Source organism: Monodelphis domestica, chromosome 2 (genome assembly GCF_027887165.1).
Source record: "Monodelphis domestica isolate mMonDom1 chromosome 2, mMonDom1.pri, whole genome shotgun sequence".
Classification (NCBI taxonomy): domain Eukaryota; kingdom Metazoa; phylum Chordata; class Mammalia; order Didelphimorphia; family Didelphidae; genus Monodelphis; species Monodelphis domestica.
In genome coordinates, this window is record NC_077228.1 from 465,528,404 (window position 1) to 465,555,334 (window position 26,931).

General features: G+C 34.3%; 1 pseudogene; it reads left to right on the forward strand.

The window, feature by feature from the left end:
* LOC130456957 (solute carrier family 25 member 16-like) overlaps positions 1 to 23,137 on the forward strand; it is a 49,267-nt pseudogene extending 26,130 nt beyond the window's left edge.
* Positions 23,138 to 26,931: the final 3,794 nt, after the last annotated feature.

Sequence of the window (26,931 nt, forward strand, 5' to 3'; positions counted from 1 at the left end):
AAAATATATTTTAGATTATCAACCCCCCTTCTCCATTGGACACAAAGATATTGAAAATCTAGCAGTTACCTTCATTCAGAAAACACCAATAGCATTACTTAAAACTATGTTTTCTTTTTTATGTTGCCTTCAGTTCATGGACACTAGGTAGAAGCTTCGACTACATAACCCCTAAGGTTCTGGCTAACTTTAAAGGCATAGAAGTTAAGTAATTTGTCCAAGATCACATATCAGTGTCTGAGAAAGAATTAAAATTTATATCTTCTTGATTGCATATCCAAATAAACTCTTCCAATATTTGGAAAACAAAATTTAGGCTCTTAAAATAGATATCCTAAATTATTCTGATATTCTGAGTCAATTCAATTATTTTCCAATATTTTTCAAGTGATTGCTGCATTTTATAAGAACTTCAGAGAAGTAGAAGAAAAATCCATTTTAAAAAAGGACAAACCTCTGACTTATTAACAAAGGAAAATTGAGAATCTCCCATTTCTCAGATTTACAAATTTGCATTGAATCTTTCCTTCCATAGAGATGGGGGAAGGAAGTGGGCATAGATTGGCTTCTTAGTCACAAAGAAAGGACCTACTGAATAAGTTTCCTGGCCCACTAATCACACACACTGGGGTCTGTGTATTTTTGTATCCAATACATTCAGACAGTGAGGAAAATTGTAGAGTCAGTGATGAATGCCCAGCTGCTGCCTCAAGGAGACAGACAGCTGAACTTTAAGCAGCTGGGAAGACACATGTAATAACTAATAGGTCGAAGTCACAGAAAGAGAAATTTCACCCCATTCCCAGTCACCTTACTCAGTCACCCCATGGGTGTTCAGTACATCGGGGTTTCCCTTTGGTTGATTATCGACCTAAAGAAAAGAATATAAGAGGCTATCCTCATTTCCTTTCTAGAGATCACAAAATCAGAAGCAGACAAACTGGTGTGATTTGGAGGAGCAAAGGGAAAATAAGAAACCGTTATCTTTTTCAACAACCATTCCTACTCTACAGAAGATGGCTTCATCTTCCTGCTGGGACCCTTTGGATATTCTAGTGAAAGAAAAGATAGCTTTGCAAGAGATCTCCACTGACTACGACTCAAGGTGAAAACATAAGAGAAAATACAAGCATGTTTAAATGTGAAAAACAGCTGACAGTGGAATGTACTTTCCCCTTTTATTATTTCTCATATCCACAGTGAACAGATTCTTTCTTCCAGGTGTGGACTATTGAGAATAGACTCTAGTGGTGACCTCCTGCTCTTTAAAAAAAAAAAAGCACAACAGGAGATCCATTAGAAAAGCTGGCTCTTTCTTAGGGAATAAACATCCCCAGCAATACTTACCATCCTGGATTGTGGATAATCTTCCCACTACTTCCTTTGTTACCCAGATGACACTTTGCTTCATTGCGTGGCTTCATTCTCTTTTTCTGAGGCAACTTCTTTTTCTCAAGGGCACCATCCATTCCTACTGACTCAATGTTTGGGAGAATCATTTTGTATGCAGCCATTGAGTGTGATGGGCATCTGGCTTCCCATTCTCACAGATGTACTACAAGCAAAAATGATGTACTTAAGGACAAGCCTGTAGTCACAGGGCAGGCTGGTATCTTGTCAAAGGGAAAGAATGATGCCCTCTTTTCCTTGCCAATTATTGGTGCTTCAATTACTTGAAGCTTCTCTTCTCAGAAGTCCCCAGTCATATATTTTAATTCAATTCATTTCAAATATGCCACCATATTGAAGATACTCTACTCTAGGCTGGGAGGATGCAAAGATTCAATGGAAACCAGACCTTTGCCTCCCAGGAGGTTATAGTCTAGCGGATGTTCCTTCTACATTTACAAATGCAGCTTATACATCATCTCAGTCTTATATACATTCTCTAAGCATTTCAGCTAGTTGATCAATAAAAACGTATTAAGTGACTACTAAATGCCAGGCACTGTGCTAAGCATTTCATAAATGTCACTTTGATACCCTGAATTCATGTGTAATCACTAGGGGTTGATAATATACACTAACAATAATCTTTTCCCTGTGGTGTTTGTTGTTGGGGTTTTTTTAACCCCAAAACAATCTGTCACTTTTATAGAATATATTAGTTCCAAGTTAGCTTTTCCCTAATGATTTTTCATGGAAAGTCATCTTGAATATAGAACTTAGATTTGGAATTTTGTTCACTTTTTTTATTTAAAGGAATAGGCTTTTTTCTGTTTAACCTTTATAAAGTGGTGTCTTCTGATTTTATTGGATGGGTGACTAAATTTTACAACCTTGATATTTAAACGTGTACCCATTCAGAAATGTGTAGTTTTTCTCCAAACTCTTAATGTTTTTTTTTAACTTTGGAGAAATCTTTTATGACCTTCCCTCTCTTGTTTTGGAGAAATATTTATCTGAGGTTCCTTGGTTCTTTCAGTTTACTTCAGAATTTCTCTTTCTTTTCCTAAAAATAGGTAAAATTAAGTTTATTTTAATGTCCTGTTTAATGTTTAATGTTTTGTTCTGTTCGTGTAACTTAAAGACCAATAAAACTTGTTGCACATACAAAAAAGGTGCTTGGGAGATAGATGCTCTTATTATCCCCATTTTGCAGATGAGGAAATGGAGGCAGATAGAAGTTAAGTGATATCCAGGACAACTAAAGTAGAGGGCAGATTTGAAGTCCAGTCTCCCTGATTCTAAGTCTGAAGTTCTCTCTGCTATACTACTTCTTGGCAAATTCCTGTCTAATTCTTCATCTAGTCTTTACATTACCAAGGTCTTTGTCATCATCCTATAATTTCTATCACTAGATAACTGTGTGGTCTTAAATAAGCCATGGAATTTTTCCAGGACTCTTTTCTTTAACAATAAAATTATATGACTAGTTTGGATAATCTCTAAGGTTATATTTTAGCTCAAATACTCTATGGTTATAAGACATTAGCACGATATAATTCATTTGCAACCCCATATCTTGCCTATTGAAGACAGCTTGGTGGCTTAGTCTATAGAGTACAGTGCCTGGAATCAGTAAGACTTGAGTTCAAATACATCCTTAGAAACTTAGATCTCTGACCCTGAATGAATCATTTAATCTCTGTTTGCCTTAATCCTTTGGAGCAAGAAATGGCAAAACATTCCAGTATCTTTGCCAAGGAAATACTATGGACAGTAATGACTTATTATTGATAGCCCTTGGAGTCACAAAGAGTTGGTCATGGCCAAATGACTCAACAACAATGACACTCTTGCCTATTACTTACTATATGTTCCATTGAATTTGGATAGTTATTTTTCTATTTACCATTTTACTGATCAGGGCATCACAGATGTCATCAGATAGATGGATAAATTAAAAATAAAAAGATAGTTACTTACATATCAAGGACAGGTAGACAGATTGTGAATTCCACTGATCTGTAAATTACCAAGAGTTAGTCAGGCCCCCAATATTTTGGGTCTACTCTTTCTAGTATAAGAAGTATACAGGATGCACAGGTATAGTTGAAATGCATTGTACAACCCTGGAGGGAATACCCAAATCTATCATCTATAATCTAGCTACCTATTGGCAGTTTTGTGCCACAACTGATAGAGCACCAGTTCTGGAATCAGGTCGGATATGACCTCAGACCCTTACCAGTTATATAACTGTGGACAAGTCATTTAACCTATATTTGCCTCAGTTTTCTCATCTATAAAATGAAGATTATAATAGCGCTTGCCCCCCACAGTTGTTCTGGGGATCAAATGAGATCATAATTGTCAAATGTTTAGTATAGTGTCTGGCACACAGTAAGCACTATATAAATGTAAGTTGTTTTTGTTGTTTTTATTACTTGCTGTGATTATGAGATTACAGCCCCCTTTGGGTATATGTGTTGTTGCTACTCATTCATTTTAATCACGTCTGGCTCTTATTGACTCTGGAGTTTTCTTGATAAAGATATAGGAGTGGTTTCTTTTACCAGCTCATTTTACAGATGAGGAAACTGAGGCAAAGAGGATTAAATGACATCCCAGAAGCATAACGCTAGGGTTTCAGACTAGATTTAAACTCAGATCCTCCTGACTCCAGCATTGGCACTCTCAATTGTGCCATCAGCTGCCCCTAACCTAACCTGGGTATAGATAGATCACTCTCTTGCCAGATATCTAGGCATCTGACAGATACCACCAATTGTCCTGATACATGCTATTAGTTTCAAAGGATTCTCATGTTCTGGTAAACAGGGCATATACATAGTTCACTTACATAGTCTTTATGGAAGGATATATAGAATTACAGTGGAGTTAACTATCGCTCTATGCCCTTAAAAAGTAGTTGCTGTTCCACATGTCTCCTCAGGACCTGCCTTAATCTCAGAGGTGGAAGGGTATGTTGGTAAATGTTTAACCATCAGCTTCCCCCCCAAATGTAAACATGGCACACTTTTAAACTCAACCCACATTATTAGTATCGTCTCCATCATTTTCTTAAGTATAGTAAAAAAAAAATGAATCAAGCTCTGATTTGCAGTGTTTGCCAATTTTCAAACTGTAAATGTCTACTTAGAAAAACCATTGGCTCCCCTCTTGAATTGACTCCAGAATACCTCTAGCATAGAAAGTTTTGCTTCCTATGTCCATACTTCTGTTAGAGCTCAGGGACCTGAGCTTTGGAGTATAAGGTACTTAAACAGACTCTAGGTCAAAAGTCATCCATGAAAGAGAATTGGTTCAAGCTTAATCTGGCTCAAATAGGGTTAACACAGTACAGTTTTCTCCATGATGGGACTGAGTGCTGGGCATTTCCCCAGGGCTTGTTGATCTGCCTGTGCCTCAGAGAGCTGGAATTATTCTAGATATGGACTTATTCTGCAATAAAAACATGCACAAAAAAGAAACCAGTTTTGTTAAATCCAAGGCAGTTTTGGATTTAATATTATTATCTTAAGGTTTTTTATTTTTATGTTACAAGTTATACTTTACAACATAATTTTAGTGGCATCATATTAAATCATATTATAATCTACAATGATAGCTTAGATCTTTCTGTCAGATTCAAACACAATAAGTCATTTCCATATCTACATGATTATTTTTCTTCCCAGTGTGCTCTCTTGCTCTCTTCCATTTAGTCCCCTATAATCGCTTATTTTTTATGATCAATTTTTTAAAATTTCCTCTTTAAAATATAACTGAAAGCATTCAGTAGGAAGACATGCAAATATAGTAATAACAAGGTTACATCTAGAGGTGAAGACCAAAATGAAAATGAGGCCACATATTGGTGGTGATATTGGATTTCATGTGTTCTTTGGTCTATTTGTCACCGTAATAGATTGCTGTTGACAGGCTAAACCTGTCGTCTGCTGTTTCTTTTGATAAAAGCCAATTTGTATGCATGCTGTAATGCTCCATGGGTAGGTTTCTCATCACGTTTTGACTTACAACAACATAAGGATATCACCAGGTTGAAGGACATCTCCTCCTGCAGTCTCAGTGCCTTGATGGCTTTTACAAGAAGGAATTTCTTTTAGAAAACTTGATAAACGAGACAGCTCTCTTTTCACTTTGAAATACATGGTAATCAACTCTATCTTCAAAGGTAGAGGATCATCATAGAAGTTCTATCCATTGCTTCTTTATCGAATGGAAATGGAAGGGGTCATGCATTTTTTTAAGGACAGGTGATAACAGAGACTGATGCTTTGACTGATCCTATGAGCCTGGAGATCATTAAAGTAGGAACACAGCAATAGACCAGTTTGATTTTTAAGGACTTGTTTAACTGAGGATAGAAGGCTCTTCATGATCAGGTTGGCTGCCAGATAGTAGAATAATGTTGGAACCAAGCTCTGCCATTTCTAATACATAATTCCAGGGTAACCTTGGGCATAAGTAACTTAGCCTCTCAATTCTCTAGCCAACTCTTTTAAGACCGTATAAAAATAAATAAAATAAGGTGCTGACCTGCACTGGGAGAGGGAATTTTCTTTTCCAGAACTCCCCTCTATCAATTAAATTATATTGTACACATACAAAGAGACAAAGATATCCCCACAGGTGTATATTCTATGTGTATTATTATTATCATTATCACAGTTAATTGTGTTTTTTTTAACTGAAGTAATGAATATACATTAATCGTTCTCTTTCATTTATCATCATCAACCTATATTATTGATCTTTTTGGACAGTTTAAAGAGGCTGCTAATATTAATCATTATTGGTCTGTAATATTAAGTTGCCATATGAGTACCAAGTATTTCCATATATATTATCCCACATGATCCTCATAAGAACCCTGTTGGTAGATAGCAGAAGCATTGTTGTCATCACTTTATTGACAACAAAAAGAGACTGAGTAAAGTCAAGTACAGCAGAAAAAAATATCATTGGCCTTGGAATCAAAAGTCCTGGATTCAAAAACTGACTCTAATTTTATATTTTTGCACCTTTAGGGAAGTCATTAATCTTTCTAGATTTGAATTTTCTTTTCTGTAAAATAAGAAACATAGTTGCATGACTGATCCCACAAGGTTATCTTGAGCATAGCACTTTATAATTTGTAAAGCATAATAAAATATTATTATCATTAAAGTCAAGGATCAAATAGGATTAGGGCTTAAACATTGATGCTTTAACTTCTAATTCAGTGCCCATTCTACTGATAATGAATCTGAATGATTCAGCTTAATAAATATCAAATGACTACTGCTTGGATGGGAAAAGTAGCAAGGCTTAGTGGATAAAGGGGTAACCTTGGACTTAGGAAGATACTGATTCAAGTCCTGTTTTTGACTGGCAGATGTCTGTTAAGTGAGCATTGGCAATTTGAATATCTTTCAGTTTTGCAGTCAAATCATTGGTATGATGAATTACAGGTAAGTTGTCAGTCTGCATCAGTGGAAGGAGTTTCTACACATAGATGAAGTGGGGAGAGAAAGGAAAAGGGAATAATAATTTATATGCCCCATGCTAGGTGACTATCTTTTCATTTGAACTTCATTACAATCCTGGGAGGTAGCTAGTATTATTGTTCCATTTTACAGTTGAAGAAAACTGAGATAAACAGAGATTGTGGCTTGCCCAAGATTGCACATAATGTTAAAACCTGAGGTCAAATTTGAACTTAGGTCTTCCTTACTGACTCCAGGGCCAGTATCCATCATACTATCTATATCCAGTTATCCAATTATATACATTGTGACACCTCTCTCTCAGTGTTAAATGAAAACACAGATCTGGAAATATATATATATATATATATATATATATATATATATATGCATATATATGTATACATATACACACACACATATATATATTCATATACTGTGTTAGGTCTCAAGAATATAAAAAAAAAGAAAAAATGCAGCAGAAGTTGCCCTTAATGAGCTTACATTCAACTCATAATTGTGTGATTCCCATCTGGGTATAATAATCATGGTGCCATGAAACTTAGAAAAATGAGAGTGGTGGAGGAAATTACTCTCATTTCTTGTAATAATGACTAATCCCTAAATTCAATGCCCTGCACATAGTAGGCATTAATGCGAGCGTATTGAATTGAGTAAGGGTTTGCAGCAGGAGGTCATGTTAAACACCATTTTCCAGGAAGGAGCTCTGCTGAAAATGGTTCTTGCCAATAGCTTGCTGAACAATAGAGACACAGTTCTGAATATAGATGAGATAGAGATGGCCATCCTTCTTTCCCAAAGTTGTTATTCTGAAGCAATAACTGAGTGGAAAAGTCTTGTGACTTTTCTATCAGAAATATGTAAATAGAAATGATTACATACAAATATTGCTGTTAATTTTGTTCTGGTTTCTGTGTCTGATTTCTGAGTTTCTCAAGGACATAGGAAATTGAATTGCCTTGTTTTGTCTCAGCTGCCCCACTGATGATAAATAGAGATATTAGAAAAGACATATAGCACACAAGAGAAACTACAGAGACAGGCTTATTTAAAATTAGGATTTTAATTAATTTTATATGATCTTAATTTGTGAGCTCATAGATTTAGAGATGGTGAAATTTAGCAAGCATATCCTCTGTCCTGTTCATATTTTAGATGAGGAACTGAAGCCTAAAGAGGTTGTGACATGCTAAAAGGTTGCATGGATGGTAAACAGTAGAGCTAAAATTCAAACTCAAGACTTCTTATACCAAATCTACCTTAGATCTTGAAGGATGGTTCGGATTTCAATTGCTAGGGGGAGGGAATGCAATCTAACCTTAATATAAACTAATAGTAATAATGAAATGAATTCCTTCTCAGAAAATTCTTCTGTCTTCTCCACATAAAATATCTTCAGAAAAATGGTGTTATGAAAAAGCTGCACACTGAGAGCTAAGATGGCTGAGCAAAGAATGCTCAGCTCCCTCAAATCCTTAAACACAGGAAAATAGAAAATAAAGGAAAATAGGAGGGATACCTCTTATTGGGGTGAGAGAGGAGATTAGCCCAATAAGTGCTGCATTGAGGGAGGCTGCAGAGCAAGGGGGTTGCCATAATAGCTTGGCCCAGAGCACTTCCACATGGCCTCAGGCAAAGAAACAGCAAATGGGGATGATTCTGAGACCAATCTTAAAGAGAACTGTGAAAAGGAGACTTCAGATTTGGGAGCAGATTTATGAGTGGTCCAAGGCAATGAAAGTGGCAGGGAGTTGGGGAGAAGGAACTCAATGCCATCCCAGACCCACTTCCACTTGTCCTGAGGTAACATAATATCAACTCAAGAATATCAAAAGAATTAATGAAAATAAAAGAAATAAGGAGGGCTAACCACACTAGATCCCAAGCAATATTACAAAGTGGTACTGGATAAGAAATAGAGAGTAGAGGATCAATTGAATAAGTTAAGTAATCAACCTAATAATTAATAACCCAATTAACTTAGTGTTTGATAAACTCAAAGATCCAAGCAATTAGGAGAATTTACTTTTTGACAAAAAAAACAATATTAGGAAAACTGGAAAACAATATGACAGAAACTACAAATATGCCAACATCTCATACCATATATGATAAAGTTAAAATGGATACCTGATCTAGAAATAAAAAGGGATACCATAAGCAAATTAGAGAACACACTGAAAAGTTCAACTATCATCAGACTTAAGGATAAGGGAAAAATTTATAACCAAGAAGAAACAGTTAAAGCATTGCAAAAGATATAATGGATAAAAAAAATCTGCACAAATAATCTCTGCAACTGAAATTAGAAGGGAAACAACAAATGGGCAAAATTTGTAAAGCAAGTGTCTCTGACAAAGGACTCATTTCTCAGATATATAGAGAACTGAATCAAATTTATGAGAAAAATGCATTCCCCAATTGAAAAATTGTCAAATGATACAAACAAGCAGCCATCAGATGAATAAATTAAAATAATCTGCAGTTGCATGAGGAAATGCTCCAAATCACTATTGATTAGAGAAGTGCAAATTAAAACCATTCTGAGATACCACTTCATACCTATCAGATTGGCTAATATGACCAAAAAGGAAAATGATAAATATTGAATGAAATATGGAAAAATTGGGACATTAATGCAATATTCATGAAACTGTGAACTGACATAACTATTCTGGAGAGTAGTGTGGAACTAGGCTCAAAGGGCCATAAAACTATGCATATATTTTCAATCAGAAATAAAACTACTAGATCTTTATCCCAAAGAGGATCTGAGATGAGGGAAATATTTGTACAAAAGTATTTTCGCAATTCTTTTTAATAGTGGCAAAGAATTGGCAATTGAGGGATGTCAGTCAGTTGGGAAATGGCTGAACAAGGCATACAGTTGTAATGGAAAACTATTATTCTATAAATGATAAACAGGACATTTTCAGAAAAATCTAGAAAGAATTATATGATCTGATGCAAAGTGAAACAGCAGAATTAGAAAAATAATGTATAGAGTAAAAGAAATATTATATGATGATCAATTGTGAAGGCCTAAACTATTATCATCAAAGGGTTCCAAGATAACCCCAAGGGACTTATGATAAAAAATAAAGTACTATCCATACCTATAGAATGAAAATTAGAAAACTAATAACCAGCTAACAATCAAGTTTCTCAGGAGCAAAAGGGAAAATTGGAATGGATTATCCTGGGAGGAGGTGGGTTCCCTTTTCTTGGGGATTATCAAGTAATGACTGGATGGTCACTTGCCCAGGATTCTTTAAAATATTCTTAGGCACAAGATGTACATATTGCCTCAGAGGTCCCTGCCAACTTTTAGATTCTATGATTCTATGAAGAGATCAAAGGATCCATGTGTGTTTGAGTGGACATGCATATTTTATTTTATATGACTGAGAGATGGTCAAGAATGTGGAGTGGGGAGCTTTATAACTATTAAAAATGGATTCAATATCATTTAAGAAAGCAACATTTCAAATGTAGGGGGTTTGCATGTATATTATTAATCAATATGATTCAACATTTATTAATTGTATACTATGTACTCTGCTATTTCTTGAGCTAAAAAGACAAAATGAAATGTATTTTGAGATCAAGGAAATTACATGCTACTGAATGATTTAATAAATATGTTAATAAAGAAATACAAAATTACCCAATGTAATTTCAAGAAGGAAGGAATACCAGCAGCTGAGAGATCAGAAAACCATGTCAGTTTGGCTGAAACAGAGAATATGTGAAAAGGAATATTTTGAGATGACTAGAAATATAGATCATATCTATATTTTAGAATTAATGAAAAGGATTTGCTAATTATTTACTTTGTGCCAAGCACTGTGTTTAACTTGGGGAAGATTACAAATTCCAGGCAGAGGAATCCTAGCTTCAATATAGAGCTACAGAAGATTTTATTGAACAGAAGTAACCTTATCTGGTCTATACTTTAGAAATATTAGCTTATTATTCTTATGGAAGTTGACAACTGACATGGGAGAGACAGAACCAAGAAAAAAAATTAGTTAGCATTTATCAACTACTTACTTATGTGTAAAGAGCTGGGGATAAAAAAGAAGGCAAAATCACCATTCCTGTCCTTAAGGAGATCATGTTCTAATGGAGAAAACAGTGAAATAATTATATACCTGGAAGATATAGACAATGAAATTGAAAAATAATCTTAGATGAAAAAGGAAGAAAAATCTCCTGAAGAAGGTGATATTTAATCTGAATCTTGAAGGAAAGAAACTAAAAGTCAAAGAAAAAGAAAGAAAATTCAATATGGGTTCAACAGGTAGAACACATTCAGTCTATAAATCAAAAAGGCCTGATTGTGAAAAATTTATTTTCCAGAGAATTTTCTATTCAATCCTAGAGAGAATAGTGAGCCATTGGAGTTTATTGAAAGGGTGTATGTGAAATCAGTAGACCTGTGCTTTAGGAAAGTCATACTGGCTGATGAGTAGAGGGTGGGTTAGAGAAAAATTATTGTAATTATTTCAGATGAGCAGAAGAGGATGATAGTTATGATAGTGGTAATTAAGAGTTTTGGTTGAAGATTTTTGTTCATCTTTAATTTTTCAAAGAAGAACAATGATATTATAGTCAAGGTTTTGGATTTAAGTGAGGCAGAATTGCACAAATCTTTTAACCTCAGTATCTCTCCCAGAGTTATCAAAGTCCAGTAGCAAGACAAAAGTCAAGAAGAATGCCAATGGCCCAGGATACATTGGCATCTTTGATATATTAACAAGCTCTAATATTCCCACATTGTATGATTAACCACCTTCATGGCCATTATAACAAATTGTTCTCATCTATTCCTTCATCTAGAAGTGTTCACCAGTGGGTTTGAGGACTGTTAGTTACCCTCAACCTAGTTTAGCCTGTCTGTCAAGTCAATTTTACCAGTGTTTGATTGCTGCCCATGCTATAGCTTCCTGGAGCCACAGGTAAGAAGATGAATAAAAACAGAAATAAAAAGGATATTGTCATCAGCATATGCAACAGGACCCTGGTGGGTGATGGACAAAGGAGAATAAATAGATGAAAAATTCACAAAATAGTCACAACCTAAGCATGGAAGACTAGAAATGGGGGACTTCAATTCGATTTCTCTGGTAAATTAGAGTAAAAAATAATTTCTTGATGTACTCTAACCATAATTATATCTTTTTAAAGAAGAAATAACCAAAGAAAAATCTTACTCTGGGTCTGATTATTACCTCAAAGTAAGATTTTTTTTATTGAAATAAAAAAAGGTTGGGAACTTCTGGGTGAAGGAGGTTGGGAACAACTAAACAATTTTACAATTTGTGTCAAAAGATAGGAAATCCTGTCATAGTTTGACAACACATATTCCAGATTTGCAGAGAACAAAAGAAATAGATTATGCAGACTGAAATTTGAAAAAGTAACTCAGCCCAAAAGGAATAGGAAACTCTCAAGAATAAAATTCTCAAGGAACAACAACAACAAAAAAAAAAGCAACCTCATTTTGAATGAAATAAAGGAAGGGCATTTGTTTAGTTTGGTGTGGATCTAAAGGGAAATCATCCATAAACTTAGATTTTTAAAAGGCACATCTAACAGAATAAATACTTAAGCATGACATTATGCTCTAGGAATAGTGTTAAAATCACTGAAGCACAAAATAGGGTGAGAGGGAGTGAAGAAAACAAACTCTTAAAAAATCTATTGAAAAAAAGTGGGCAAAAAAGGAATTAGATAATTCCACAGTGGATCACATGACAATGATGAACAGCAGACTTGCTTAATGTTATACCTTTTTTTTTTTTGCTTTCTCTACCAAGGATAATTATCTTTGAACTTTTAAGGAAAGGGAAATATTTCTAATACAAATAAGATTCAAAATATAACTAGTGAAATTAAAAAGCAACTCACTTTGATAAAAAATCACTCAACATATATAAATTATATCTCAGAATACTGAAATATCTGGTAAATATGATAGCTGAATCACTGTTAGTGATCTTTGAAAAATCATGGAAAATGGAAGTAGTACACAGGACAGTCAAAGAGTATTTATTTTTAAGGCAAAAAGAATGAAGTCTGAAAAATATAGATGAACACATTTGACTTTGATTACTAGAAAAATTCTTGAATATATCATTAATTACATTTACTAAAAATATAAGAAAAGAAATGCTACTTGTAAAAATCCAGTATAGCTTCATCTATCTAGAACAGGGAATGTTGAACTAATTTTTTTTTTCATAGGAACAATAGATTGGTAACTCAAGGTAATAGGTAATATATGGCACAGTGCATAGTGTTCTGAGCCTGAAGTCAGAAAGACTCATCTTTCTGAGTTCAAATCCAACCTCAGACACTTACTATGTGACTTGGGAAAGTCACTCAATCCTATTCATTTCAGTTCCTCATCTGTAAAATGAGCTAGTGAAGGAAATGGTAAACCACTCCAATGTCTTTGCTAAGAAAACCACAAACAGAGTGGTGAAGAGTTTGAAACAACTGAAACAAGTGAACAACCACAGGTCAAGGTGATGGTGTAAATCTACGTTAGATGAGTATCAGTCTTATTAAATACCGATAACCAAAGAATAACCATTTATGATTTTCATTCAAATCAGAAGGTTGTCTCCATTTACTCAGGAATTTATGGTTGGCCTTAGGCTATTGGACCTAAAAAACACCCAATAAAGACATAGGTATCATTGGCATCAATGTTTCTTTGTATAATTCAAAGGTAGGTATGAGCATAAATATATTATTTTCCAGAGATAAAAAATTGGCAGGTTAGAAAATTAAGCCAAATAAAATAATGTGAAATTTATTATAAATAAATGGATAGTTTTTTGGTTGTAGTGACAGCATTTTGTTTCCAGATGGTTTTGCTTAATTTATTTTAATGAAATAGCAAGAGAAAAACTTTTGGTCCTAAGGAATTCACAGAATAATTATATCAAACTTTTAAGGAACAATTTGGTATCAATACTAAAAAATTAATGTGCAAAATTGAGAAAGAAAGCACTCTACTAGATTCATTTTTATGAGACAAATAGAGTTTTAACACTTAAATCATGCATTGATAAGGCACAAAAGGAGACCTTGAGCAGTATCACTAATGAATATTGATAAAAAATGTTTAACAAAATGCTGTTGAAGAGACTATAGCAATCTATCTAAGAAATTCACTACCACTAAATTGAAATGGTGCTGTGGTGTGAGAATCGTTTAACATTAGGAAAGTCATCAAAGAAATTAATCACATGAAAAAAAAATTTGAAAACACATGATTATCTCAGTTGATTCAGAAAAGTCTTTTAAAGAAAAACACTCATTTATCCTAAGGTCCTTATAGATTTTAGCTTTGAAAGGACTAATATCATAAAGATTCAATTTCATAAAAGTATCTACTTAAAATCAAAAGCAAGTATCATATGCAAAAAGGATAAACTAGTATTTTCCCCTACAAAGAGTAGTACTCTTTCTCCCCACTAGTATGTGATGTAATTCTGGAAGTATAGCAATGAAGCAAGAGAAAATAAATTAAAGGCATAAAGAAAGGTAAAGAGAAAAATAATATTATTTCTATTTTCTAATGATGTGATGGTACACTTGAAAAATCCTAGAGAATCATAAAAAAGACTAATGAAACAATAGTTTTAGAAGTGGTATAGTAGTAGTAGTCTCTCCATAACCGAGGATGACGTTTGTCTTTGTGCACTTTCATCTGTGATGTAGATGAATATGCACAAAAACACTTGTGCGTGAAGGAGATTTAAGTGGAAAAGTCAATGCACAGAGACAGTCCCACTCTCTCGGCATTGGAAGCCTGTGTCCTGTGGCACGAAAAGTCATTACACCTGGAGACTTCTTCAGCTGCATTGTATGACCGTGTTGTCTTTTGTGCTCTAACACACCCTAAGCACTCCACAATGCTTTGCTGCGTCACCTTCTCAGCCCACTAAAGCCCTCAAAAATTGAAAGTATTTTGATATGATAATAATAATACTCAAGATATATAATAGAAAGAAAACTTCATTTCAAGTAACTACAAAATTCATAAAATATTTTGAAATTAACTTAATGCACTTAAAAGTCATGTATAGATTTATTTACAAAATTCTTAAATAAAGATTAATCTAATAGCTGGAGGAATATTCAGTGTTCATAGTTGGGTTGTACCAATATAATAAAAATGACAACACTACCAAAGATAATTTACATTTTTAATGCCTTCTTAATAAAATTACCAAGGTGATACTTTATAGATTTTGATAAAATAACAAAATCCATTTGAAAAGCAAAAGATCTAAAATATTGTGAAAAATAATGAAAAGAAGTAAAGATGAGGAAAGCAATGGCACTTTCAGACTTTTAACTATATTATAAAGCAGTAGCCATCAAAACTATATGATACTGGATTAAAAGGAAAAAACTAGAGAAATCAATAGCACAGACTAGACAAGGGAGAATCAGAAACAATGGAGCTAAATAATTCAGTGTTCGGTATACCAGAAAATATATATTACATGATAAACGATAAAGAATTCCCAACTTGATTAAGAAATGTGAAATCTTGAAAGAAGTCTGTAGAAATGAGGCTTGAACCAATCACTTTAAATATGTTCTATAATACATTTTCAATGTATATGTGATCTTAATATTAAGGGTTATATTATAAAAACAATTAGAAGAGGAGCAAATCATACATTTTCCATAGTTACGGATATGAGTTGTATTCTTAATTAAGAAAGGATAGAGTTGTCAATCCCATTTGTGTAAGATACTCCTTATTGGTGGAGGATGATTACTTAACATTCTGTGACTAAGGACTGAAGTTGGTAAGAGCTTAAGAGAAGAGAAATCTTGTTATTTTGCATCTTAGCTTTAAGAAAGAACACACACAGATTGAGATTCTCTTCAAAAAGTCCCTGAAGGAATTCAATAACTCTAGGGGAAAACCAACATGTGGAAAAAACTGGCATCTTGAAGCCACTATTCTCAATTCACTACTCTAGAGACTTTGGGGAATGTCCCCTTGGGAAAAATTTGGGATTCTCTTCTTGGTTTAACTGAAACATATTGCTCTTAGAAGGAGAACTCATTCTTTCTGTATATTTTCTGGCATATTCTCATTTTGTATAACTTCTCTTTTTGTGCTTGCTATCAGCTTGGATGAATGGATTTATTTGCTATTGATTATGTATGGTATATGAATAACTAGTTTTTTGGCAGCAATAAAGCCTATGATATATAGCTTTAGGCACCACTTCCCTGGTTTGAACCTAGACTAGTCATATTTAGGGGGAAGATAGATGTAATTATAGCTTATTACCTCTCTGTGTGAGATCAGATATTTCATCCTCATGGATCTGATTTCCTATTCCCTTTTTGGAGGGAATCAAAGGATTTCTTGGAAAAGGATAGGCAAAAGGGCATCAAAAGATATTAATTTGTGAGCTGCATTTATTCTTCGAGGTATTCGATTGTTCTTATTTCTTTGATACACATACATACCTACCTATCATAGAAATTTAAGGCAATTTCCCTATTTGGTTGCTTCCCTTATATTCCTAGGTAAACTATTTTTTGTGTGCAGAAGCTATTTAGTTCATGTAATCAAAGTTATTTATTTTGTCTTTTGTAATTACTTCTAGAGGCTATGTGTGTTACCTATATAGATTGCATGTTTCCACAGAGGTCTGTCTAGATGTTGCTCAAAGGGAGGTGTGACCATGAATTCAATATGCATCAGCACAGAGATATACAAGAAAGCTAACGTAGTCTTCAGCTACTAGGACTTGTGAGGTGACAGTCTAACAAGTCTGGTTTAGTCAGATCAGATCTGAAGAATCACATTTAGTCTGGGTAGCATATTTTAGAAAGGAGATGATTAAGCTCTAGAACCCCAAACCTAGAGCAAAATGATTAAAAAAAACTGCCTAAGTTCATGCCATAAATGTCTTTGGTAAAGCAATATGGCATATTTAATTCAGAGAATAGAAACCTTGAGAGAGATAGAACTCGCTATAAATATAAGAATTCTGCATATTATATATATAATACAATATACAATACAAATATATCATTTGGAAGAGGGATTAGCTGAGCTCTATTTGAACCCAGATGACACAACTAACAATAAATGAAAGTTGCAAAGATGCAAACTTATGTGTGAAATGAAAAATTCCTAGAATCATACATTTAAAGCTAGAATGATCTTAGAGAGTTGTACAGTCTAACTGACTAGCTTCATAGATGAGGAAACTAAGGCCTGGAGAAAGCAAATAACATAGGTAGCAAGAAGAACCAGTATTAGAAACTCTTTTCTCACTCTAAATCCCATGTTTGCTTGGTTTTTTGTTTTGTTTTGTTTTTTAATTTCATCATGCTGCCACCATAATTAGAGTTACCTCAAAATGAACTGGGATTACATGGAAAGTAAGTTTCCCCTGACACTGGAGATCATTTAAAAAAGACTGAAGGGTTTGAAGTATTTGTTTGAACATTTTTCAGGGAACAGAATGTGGGCTGGACTAGACGGTCACTTTCCAGAGAATTAAAGTTCTGATAATATAATGGAAGCATCCAGATTGCCCTCCTTTTGGTTTTCTCCAGGTTTTAAATGTCTTTGTTAAAATTGAGGATCCAAAACCAGCCTCATAATATTCTACTCTACTGTAATTAATTCCAATTGTTCTATTACTCCCCTTTGCCAGAACCCATACTTCTCTTAATTAATTTAAAGGGTGTTGTCATTAGAAAGAATTAAAATACATTAAAACATGCAAAAACTGGAAAAATTTGTGGGGGAGGTAAAGGGGAAATGAGAGGGATGAAAAAATTAATTATCTGGAGATTAGCATAAGGGCAAATGTAAATCAGGAAAAGTTTAAATCATAATCTCTTTGAGCATGACAATGACATGAAGACATCTTCAAAAAAAAAAAAAAGGATCCAGTGGATTAGTGCACTAGTTATTGGGATATGTCTTGAACACTTATAATGTATTAGCTGAAAAGAGCATTTCATCAATTAAGTGTATCAAGATGAAAACGCTTCTTTCTGAATGAAATTTGTAATAGGATTAATTACCTAACAATAGTAGAGGAGACATTTGAGGAAACATTAACTTCTTCAATTGGGTCTTTGTCATTTAGAGATTTTCTTTGGCGAAAGTAGAAAATACCAAATCCTGGATATAAAACCTACTGCAGTAAAATCATTTCTCCAAATGTGATTTAAACATTAATGCTCCCTCAGACTTTAAACAGACAAGACAAAATCACCAGGGCAACTTAGTGGCTTAGAAGGTAGTTTGACATTTTTATATGTCTAAGGCTGAAAACTTAAAAAATATCCAGTGCACCTAATATGCCAAATAAAGAGTCATCTCCATCGTCTTTTCTGACCATGTCATTTCTCCATGACTGTTAGGCTTAAATGTTTCCTAAATATTTCACTTTCATTGAAGACTGCTGTCAGTCTGGGGAAAGGTTGTAACTGGGAAAGTTATGCACATTGGAGTGATGGACAGGTTTGATATGGCATCATATGATATGTCTTCACAGCAGGGCTTGGATATAGAGTATCATGAATTTAGAAAAAATAAGCTTATTATTTATTTATTACATAAGTGGATGAAAATATATGGGGAAATGGGGAATCTCCTGGTGGGCAAAGCAGGTTGCTTACCAATGAAGACCTGTAAAAAAGAAGGTAATAAGATATATCATATAGAAAGCGTATGATTAGAATTGAAGCTGAAACAAACATGTAGGCAGTAGTTGGGTACGGCTGAAGTGGCATGTGAATAACCAGGGAATTTTCAAAGACTTTGGACTATACTCTATTGCATAGGTCTTCTATAGAGGATTTGTAGGAGGACAGAGTCAAGAATTTCACTGGATTAGGATGAAAGGATGAGTGGTTTGAAATCATAGAAGGGATTCTCTGTCAGGCATGCGTGGGATTTGATAGTCTCTGAGAGCCTTTCCTAATGCAATATTTTTGATTGTGTGATTCTGAGAAGTGGTAGAAAAACCCCAGAACACTGAACTCTATGGATAGGCATACAAGAACTCCATCTGGTCATTCCTGGGGATTTTTTAAGAGGAATACTGGGATGGAGAGGGATCAACATGGAACCTGGCTGGGGCTCTGTTTTCTTATGATGTGCGGCAAGTGGGAGAAAATGCTTCACCTGATAGTTTTATATTTTTACTAATAATGGAAACATCAGAGCAGGAAGTGTTATTATTAATACTAAAATTTTTGAATTGTCATTTCGTTTTGTGGTGATGAGGTAATCCACAAAAACAAGTTTAATATATAGTGTTTGTAGCAGCAACAGAATGTAGAAGGGTGAAGTAAAGATATAGATGTATCTTTTTAAATTATGACAAGAAGAGAGGCAAGAGTGTTAGCCTGACTAATAGTATTTGTCTGATGGTTGCTATACTTTATGTTGCTGTGATGATGATATTATATATATGTATATAATATTATCATTAATATAATAATCATAAATCATAAAATATAATGATAGCCTTTTATTAAATAAAAGTTTGCTGGAATTCTTTAAAGAATAGCCATTTGGAGAAAAATATTTGCACCATTATAAAAAGCACCATCTATTTCTTCATTCAACAATTGAGTAAGTTCTTGCTAATGAGGAAGTGAGCTCAGGCTTTTTCTCCTGCAAAAGGAATACATACACCAACATTTCATGACTGTGGAGCAAAGCCCTGATCACCCTACTCTGACTCCAGTTCTATGGAAATAGTCAACTATGCCTGAGAGAGAAAATCAGTTCAGCATTGGAAAAGCCATTAAAGGTGTGGTTTTTGAGATCTAGTAGGATAGAAAACAAATGAATATGCTTTTAAGTTTCACATCACTGCACCTCTGGCATAATGATACTAGGGAGAAATTCATAAAAACCTTATTTTCTCAATATCAAGCTCTGTTTATTACAATGTATTTTTCAACCAAGAACAGATGGCAAAGATTTATCTTATTTAGTGAATCTTTGGTTGTTAACTGAAATACGTTGTATCCAATAAACAATTTCCTGTTATGGCTGCATCAGCAAGATTAGACAGTAGCATCACGCAAGGTCATCGGCAAAATCACTATCCAAACAAGTTCTGTTTCTCAGGGATACCAGAGGCAGCTCAAGGCCTCTCTCTCCTGAGAATCTATTGGTTTTGTAATGAAAATTAAAAAAAAAAAACAAGAATGCCCTAGTTATTGGGTTTTTCTCACCTTAATTTATTTAGTATTTATTTAGCATATGCCTATATGCATGTGTCTTGTCATCCTGATAGACTGGGAGCTCCTTGAAAAATAGAAATTGTTTTAATTTTTATCTGTGTATCCTCCACATCTACAACATAACTGATGACCAGTAAGAGCTATTTGATTGATAAATTGTTTAATTCTTAGGAAAGGCTTAGAATTTAAAATTCTATAATACTTTTTGAGGTTCTTCATAAACTGTGGAATTATGCTTACCGATGACAATTATCTAATGTCATAATGAATAATAAATTCTAGAGTGTCTGGAAACATGTGAGAGAATGTGTTTTGGAGAGAAAATGTTTCAATTTATCCTTACAAAATTTTCTACATATTAAAAATAATTTTCTGGACACAGAGAGAGTAGTTTAGAAGATTACAACTTCTTCTTTTCAGTTCTCATATGCAATAGTTGCCAAGTCTTCATTTTGTTCTTCGTAAAACATATCTTTCAAATCCATCCTCATTTCTCCACTTACCATAATACATAGCCATCAATCTATAAGCATTTAAGTACTGACTATATGTAAGGCAAAGAACCAATTTCTGGGAATACAAAAGAGAGAGAGTACTTATTCTTGAGTTTACATTCTGTTTGATAAAAAAGCAGATGTATGTTTGTGTGTGTGTAGCATAAATACATGTAGAATAAATATGAAATAAATGCAAGACAGTTGAATACAAGGTAGTTAGGGAGAGAAGACACTTAATCTCAAATGCACTATTGGAATAGCCTTCTAACTGGTCCTCCTGCTTTAGTCTTTTCCTTTTCCTAACTGATCCTGCTTACACCTGTCAAAAACAAATTTTACTAAGACAAATGTCTAATTAAAAAAGTAAAGCTCCTAATAGCTTGAGTATAAAATCTACATTCCTCAGCCTATTCTTTTAAGTTCTCCATAATATCATTCTAACATGTTGTCTAAATGTGTCAATCTCTCACTCATCTCCTTGCAAATAGGGAATGTTCCATTCTCTGAGGTGGCCAGGTGATATAGTGGATGGAATGCTGGACCTGTAGTCAGGGATATCTGAGTTTTAAAACAGCCTTAGAAACTTTCTAGCTATATAACCTTTAGGTCACTTAACCTTGATCTGCCTCAGTTTCCACATCTGTAAAATGAGAATAGAACTTCTGGGCTAAGATGGCTAAAGAGTATAAGGAAGGGACTTCACACAAATGACTAATATAAAGCATCTCAAAAGGACAAAAATAAATATTAGATGAGTGAAGGGGCTCTGCTGCAGAGAGCAACTTTAAAGGTAGACTGGGTCTGGGCATTTCCATACTATAAAGGGGTAAAATTACACCTCCCAAAGCATGAGCTCATCACCCCTACCTCACAACACCTACCATGCCAGAGTCAGAGAGAGCAAGGTGAAATCTCTAGGTTCTTGGGGGCTGACTGAGGGCACCACAGATTTACCCCTGAGAATAGTGCAAGGTCTTGGTGGCCAGACATAGGACCCAAGGCTGAGGAGTATGGAGTGCTGACACAGAGATTGGGTAGAGACAGGCTGCCCATAGCAGATGCAGCAGAGACTAGAAAATTAGCCTCAGGGCAAAAACTGCTTGCTGCCTGCCCTCTTCACTCAGAGTTCTGGCTGAGAAAGGAAGAGAAAACTAACACAGCAATGGCCACCAACACTCAAGAACTACAATTCACAACCTCTAAAAATAATAAGATACAACAGAAAAAGTCTCTGCCTCTGGAAAACTTCTATGGAGAATAATAGCAGAGTACATAGGTGACAGCAGAGAGCAACAAACAAGAAAATACATCCAAAGATTCCAAAAAGAGAGAAAATTGGTCATAAGTTCTTGAGGAACTCAAGAAAGAGTTAAAGAACCAAGTAAAAAAGATGGAGAAATAATGGGAAGAAAAGTGGGAGAAAGAAATTAAAGTAATTCAGAAAAAAAATAACAGTTTAAAAGACAGAATCTCCCACTTGGAAAAAGAGGCACAGAAATCCCCTAAAATAATTAGCAAATTGGAGACCAGAATTGACCTGATGGAAACCAAGAAAAGCAGAACATACCAAATAGAAAAGGAAACCATAAGATCATAACTGAAAACCATTCTTTAAAAACTGAAATTGGGCAAGTAGAAGGTAATGATCTCATGAGACAGCAAGAATTAATATAGCAAAGTCAAAATAATGACCAAATAGAAGGAAACATGAAATATCTCACTGAAAAAAACAATTTACTTAGAGAACTGATCTAGGAAAGACAACTTGAGAATCACTGGTCTACCAGAAAACCTGGAAAAAAAAACAGAGGCCTTGATATCATATTACAAGAAATTATTCAGGAAAACTATCCTGATATTCTTGAACAACAGGACAAAATAGACATTGAAAGACTCCATAGACCTTTGGTGGCAGAGAGGTGGCTTGTGGCAGCGTGCTGGGCCTTTTGGCATCTTAGTGTGGCTACAGCTATTGTCCGGTTCGGTGGAGTATTTTCTACCTTGTGTGCTGTCCCTAAAAAAGAAGGGTATCTTGGATTGTATAAAGGAAATGGAGCAATGATGACTAGAATCTTCCCATATGGGAATTTATTTAATTCATTGTGTCCTTTAGCCATTATAAAAAGTTAATTACCACTAAACTTGGGATTTCTGGACATGTACATCAGCTAATGGCTGCCTCCATGGAAGGCATGACAGCAATCATTTGTACTTACCCACTTGACATGATTAGAATTCGTCTGGCATTCCAGGTGAAAGGAGAACACACATGCACAGGAATTGTTCATGCATTCAAAACAATTTATACAAAGGAAGGTGGTTTTCTTGGGTTTTACAGAGGATTGATGCCTACTATTATAGGAATGGCTCCTTATGCAGGAGTTTCATTTTTTTTTTACTTTTGGTACCTTAAAGAGCATTGGTCTCACTCATGCTCCTACCTTTCTTGGAAAACTAGCCCCGCACTAGCCAGGCGGGAGAAATACTAACCCTTTCCTTTTACCTTCTTCTTAATTTCTTTCCACTATATCAATTAAATCACCATAAATTTCCAGCTGATTAGGTTATATTTTTTTTTATATTTGGGATATCCATGGCAACCAAATAATTAACATAGTTTAGGTCACAATGCTAAAATTATCCTTTACATCTTTCTTTAGGAAGCCATTTGTCCTGTTTCTATGAATCAATCACCCAGCCATCGTGTCTTCAAGAGAGATCCTGATTTCCTATTATACTGCCCACCTTGTGTTCAATCTAGCCTTTTACCTGAATTCTTGAGATCTGGTGTTTAAGTGTTGTGACAGCTAAGAAAAATTATACCATAGCCCAGTGTCCTATCTGTGTGAGAGAGAGGCCAGAACCATTTTGGCTGAGGCCCAAGAGGATGAACCACTCAAAGATCAAATCCAATCTGCTACTGATAAACTATGAAGTCATCAACCATCAAGTTTGGAGGGCCAGTATATCAGGAAGCCAGATAGGGTTAGGTTTTTAAGACAGAAAGTATAAGAGAGTTAGTAAGAAGACAAGAGGAGGATTTTGTGAGAAATCCATAGACAGGATAGAGGAGAATTAGAGGAAATATATTAGGGAATCAATTCCCTTGTCCTCTTTCACTTCCCTGTGTTGAAAGAAGTTAATAAACCAAAATACTGTTTCATTATAATCATGTAAACAGTCAGATAACATTAAAACCTTCAACATTGGCATGTGAGGCCAACATATCAACCTACAGCCTGTTATAAGCTAAACAGAATACAGTACTAGACAAACCTCTATCATCATGATAGACTAGACTCAAGTAATTACCTTATTTCAACATTCAAAAAGATTTACCATGTACTAAGGCATAAGATCATTGCAAATAAATTCAAAAAAGCAGAAAAATAAATACAACCTTTAATTCAACACATTAATTAAATAAAATTATAATTAGTAAGGGTACATAGAGAGGCAAATAAAAAATATAAAAGGAAATTAAATAATGTGATTCTCCAAAATTGGCTGGCTAAAAAACAAATCATTAAAATAATTAATAATTACATTGAAGAGAATGACAATGAGGAGGCATCATATCAAAATCTATGGAATGCAGCCAAAGCAGTCGTCAGGGTAAAATTCATATCCCTGAGTACATATATCAACAAATCAGACAGGGAAGAGATTGATGAATTGGGCATGCAAATTAAAAAAAATAACTAGAAAATGAACACATTTAAAATCCTCAAATAAAAACCAAATTGGTACTCCTAAAAATCAAAGGAGAAATTAATAAAATTGAAAGTAAAAGAATTATTGAACTAATAAATAAGACTAGAAGCTGATACTTTGAAAAAACAAAAAAAATGATAAAGTACTGGTTAATGTAATTATAAAAAGGAAAGAAGACAATAAATTAATAGTATCAAAAATGAAAAGGGCATTCTCATGCCTAATGAAGAGAAAATTGAGGTAATTATTTAAAACTATATTGCCCAATTATATGGAAATAAATATTGCAATCTAGGTGATATGGATAAATATTTTTAAAATATATAAATTGCCTAGATTAAAAGAATACTTAAATAATTCCTTATCAGGAAAAGAAATTGAACAAGCTATCATAGAACTCCCTAAGAAAAATCCACAGGGCCAGATGGATTTACAAGTGAATTCTATCAAATCTTTAAAGAACTAGTAATCCCAATTCTATACAAAGCACTTGACAAAATAAGCATAGAAGGAGTTCTACCAAATGCCATTCATGACACAAATGTGGTACTGATTCCAAAGTCAGGCAGACTTAAAATAGAGAAATAAAACTATAGATCAATCTCCTTAATGAACATAGGTGGGAAAATCTTAAATAGAATACTAGCAAAAAGACTCCAGCAAGTGATGGCGAGGGTTATTCATTATGATAAGGTAGGATTTATCAAGAAATGCAAGGATGGTTTAATATTATGAAAACCATGCACGTAACTGACCATATTAACAAGCAACCCAATAGAAATCACATGATTATCTCTGTGAATCTTAAAAACTACTCAGACTGTACATTAGAAGATTTGATTTAGCTATTTCCTTATTGTAACAATGGAGATACTTGGTCTAACAAGAATCAGGAATGTCTTGGGATCTTTACATTACTCCACCCATACTTAGACATACTTTAGGGGAAGATAAAGTTGTAAACTCCTGATTGAACAATGAAGGTACTTAACTCATACCTTATAGTGAAGCTAGAACCTTAAGCTAAGTCTATTTTTAGACCTAATACAAAAAGGTGTTAAGTACTTGTAAAGGTTAAATTAAATCACAAAATGGTCAAGTAACTCACAAAAGGCAAGCTTAACAAAGAAGTGTGAAGTACTCAAAAGATATACCAGATAAAAGATACCAGAGAAGGTGAGAACTAAAGAGTGGTGAGAACTAAGAATGGGCAGTCCTGGAAAAAAAGTATCTACTGTGATTGGTAGACTTAAAATTTTAGGGGAGGTGACATAAGAGAAAATTCTCTTTAAAAGGAGGCTAAAAGTCAGTTCATGATCTTTGAGCTCATTTCAGGAGATTGAGTTTAGTAGAGGACTGGAGCATCCTTGGAGACAGTCTCGTGGTGAGTGGTAAGACTGACTCTCTTTCCCTTAGGCTCAGAGAGGCCACTTTGGCCAAGGTCTTTGACTACTGCCTGGCTCAGCCTGAGCCAGAGCAGTTTAAATTAATTCTCTCTCTCTCTCTCTCTCTCTCTCTCTCTCTCTCTCTCTCTCTCTCTCTCTCTCTCTCTCTCTCTCTCTCTCTCTCTCTCTCTCTCTCTCTCTCTCTCTTTCTCTCTCTTTTTCTCTCTCTCTTCCTTAATTCTGTCTCTCTCTATTAAAATCTCCATAATTCAAAGCTGACTTGAGTATTTTATTATTTGGGAATCACCCCTGATGACCAATTATTTAGATTTCAAGTCAAAACTCTAAAATTGTCTTATATTTCAATAGATGCATAAAAGGCCTTTGACAAAATACAACACTCATTCCTATTAAAAACACCAGAAAGTGCAGGAATACAGGTGTCTTTCCTAAAAATAATAAACACTATATATCTAATATATATCTAAAACCATCAGCAAGCATCATTTGCTTGTTAAGTGATAGTTAAGTTAGAAGCCTTCCCAATAAGATCAGGAGTGAAGCAAGGATGCCCATTTATCACCTCTATTATTTAACATTGTACTAGAAACACTAGCTGTAGCAATTAGAGAAGAAAAAAGAAATTGAAGGGATTAAAATAGACAATGAGGAAACTAAATTATCACTCTTTGCAGATGATATGAAGGTCTACTTAAAGAATCCTAGGGAATCAACTAAAAAACTAATGGAAATAATTCACAACTTTAGCAAAGTTGCAGGATACAAAATCAACCCACATAAATCATTAGCATTTCTGTATATTTTCAACACAACTCAGTAGCAAGAGTTAGAAAGAAAGAGAAAATCCATTTAAAATCTCCCTAGACAATATAAAGTATTTAGGAATCTACTGGACATGACAAACACAAGAAATTTATGAATAGAACTACAAAACACTTTCCATACAATTAAAACTAAATCTAAATATTTAGAAAAACATTAATTGCTCATGTGTAGGATGAGCTAACATAATAAAAATGACAATTCTACCCAAATTAATTTACCTGTTCAGTGCCATACCTATCAAACTACCAAGAAGCTTTTTTTAATTGAATTACAAAAAATATTATAACCAAGTTCATTTGGAAGAACAAAAGACCAAGG